Raw genomic sequence first — 2,417 nt, 5'->3', positions numbered from 1 at the left:
CAACACAAGAGAAATAAACATACACATCCACTTGGAAATCATAGTTGTTGCATGCCCCAGTGGAGCCCCATACTTGTCTCTCTTAATGCAGGAAGGAAAAGAAGAACAAAACAAAAGCGGCACATGCTCCCGCTGCAGGTTGCGAGGACGGGCCGCGCTCTCCTGAGCTCAGCCAGACCCCTCCTCGCGCTTCACTGAAGCGCGGCGACGAGATGACCCACTGCCACCTTCGAAGAGGGTGTGGCGGCTGGTCGTAGCTCTCGCCAGAAGAAGAGTCGTTGTAGCTAGACGAGTCATGGTCAGCGCCGAGGGCGAGCCCGCCTTCACTCTCGTCACGGCCGTCACCGAGGCCGAGCACCTCACCGCCATCATTGTCCTCGGGGAAACACCCGACGCGGCGTCCATCTTCCCCGAACACCCTCACGTAGAGGGTCGCGTTGCCATTGTACTTGAAGTGGAGGGAGCACCGCCGGACCAGGCCGCACGCACGGCCAAACGTCTGCCAGCTTCGGGCCAGGGCTGCGTTGCCTGCGGAAGAGACCTCGACCGCGACCCACAAGGCCTTGCTACAGTAGACGTCCGCCTGCACACTACCGGACTCGCGGGCTATGCCTACGGCCACGGGCCGTCGGCATAGGCCCCCAGGCTGTCGGCATAGATATATGCCTACGGCTGCCGTCGGCATATCCCCGTCGGAGTAGATGTCGTCAGCGTAGTCTTGTCAGACCGTCGGCATAGTATAGCCGTCGGCATAGGGTCCTATGCCGACGGCCTAACGTCAGCCGTCGGCATAGTATAGCCGTCAGCAGTGTTGTTCGTCTGACGGCAACGGGCGGCGCCGTCAAAAGCGCTGACGAATCACGCAATGCCACGTCGCAGGGCTATGCCTACGGCAAAGCCGTCGGCATAGATTAATCTGTGCCGACGGCTTTGCCGTCGGCATATCTCTGCCATGTGGCATCTCCTGGTTTCTCCTGGTAGCAGGGCTATGCCTACGGCAAAGCCATCGGCATAGATGCCACATGGCAAGCCCTGGTAACTCCTGGGCGTATATATGCCGACGGCTTTGCCGTAGGCATAGTTTTTTTTATTTTCCCTATTTTCTCTTTTCCAATTCATTTGACAGCATTTCAAAACAGAACAATATGAAATTATGCAGAAATATGACAATTCATCATGTAAACATACTCAAGTTCATCTAAACATACTCAAGTTCACCATCATCATCTAAACATACTCAAGTTCATCACATCATCTAAAGATCATCACCGACGGAAGTTCATGAACATAAAAGTAGTGCAAGACATGAAACATGATAAAAGTAGGAATATGGAAGGCATGGCACGATGGCCACATGCACGGAATCATCAAGCAAGAGCACCTCCGCCAAAACCACCACCTCCGCCATAACCACCACCACCTTCGCCAAAACCACCACCACCACCTCCGCCAAAACTGCCATCGTGACCACCACCACTCTGCCAGATCGGAGTGACTGCGGTCGACGGAGCAGGAGTCAAGCCACCGGTCCCCTACATGTTTCAGAAAAGATTCTAACGGTAAATATGATATGATAGTGTTTCATGAACGAGAACTAGTTTGCTAGTAGTTAGGCAAATGTACTAACCGGACCATCACTGCCTAGTGCCACCCATTCATCGAACGTGGGCATGTGTGGGGGTTCTCCCGCAGGTGGTGGTGGGGGTCCCATTTGTGGTGGATCCGTGCGGTTAGTCCAAGACGCCAACATAGCCTGAATGTTAGTTAAACAAGCAAACTAGAAGATCAGAAGGAATGAAAGTGCAAAATTTTAGCTTGGTTTTAAGAGGGCAAAACTAACCGTCATCATCTGACGGTTGTAATCATCGTTTGCCTTCACTCGTTTCAAGTACTCCCGCACCTCGAGATTCCTATGCTCGACAAACTCCTTATATGCCTACATAATTTAGGTTGTTTCTAAGTGAGCAATGCTGAAAATAAACTGAGAATGCAAGATAGAAAAAGGTAAAGAGGAAGTACTTACAGCATGCTGGCGGGCTAAGGGAGTCTGTGAACGCCCCGTACTCTCTAACTGGCTCTGGTTGGTAGCCCGAAGCTGTGTGTACGAGATCGAAGGAGTGATCAAGCCATCGAAACACGGATACCGGCCATTCTTCTTCCCCTGGATGGCCACCACCGCCGTGTCGTCGATCTGAGACTGGGCGACCTCAGCATCAAGAACATCCGGATGCAACTCCTGATAGTGATGAATGTAAGACCCCAGGTGCTCCTCGGTCTTGCCATAGTACTGGCTCTCGCCCTCCTTGCGATGACTCCGCTCGCGGGCCAGCTTCCACGACTCCATGTCTGAGAGCGGCCTCTTCAACTTGTCCTCCTACAACGTCAAATAGAAGTTAGCCATACATAAGAACATGACG

The 2,417-nt window shown here is 52.7% G+C and overlaps 1 long non-coding RNA gene across 1 annotated transcript; it reads right to left on the bottom strand.

Moving 5' to 3' along the window:
- Positions 1 to 1,672: 1,672 nt before the first annotated feature.
- Positions 1,673 to 2,206, bottom strand: LOC125548209. The gene is made up of 3 exons (XR_007300938.1): positions 2,024 to 2,206; positions 1,841 to 1,936; positions 1,673 to 1,753 (listed from the first exon to the last, which is right to left on the bottom strand). It is a non-coding gene; the product is annotated as an uncharacterized LOC125548209 (long non-coding RNA).
- Positions 2,207 to 2,417: the final 211 nt, after the last annotated feature.

The sequence above is a fragment of the Triticum urartu genome, chromosome 3 (genome assembly GCF_003073215.2).
Source record: "Triticum urartu cultivar G1812 chromosome 3, Tu2.1, whole genome shotgun sequence".
NCBI lineage: Eukaryota > Viridiplantae > Streptophyta > Magnoliopsida > Poales > Poaceae > Triticum > Triticum urartu.
Note: the sequence above shows the minus strand (reverse complement) of the source record. Positions and strands in the feature narration are given on the sequence as shown.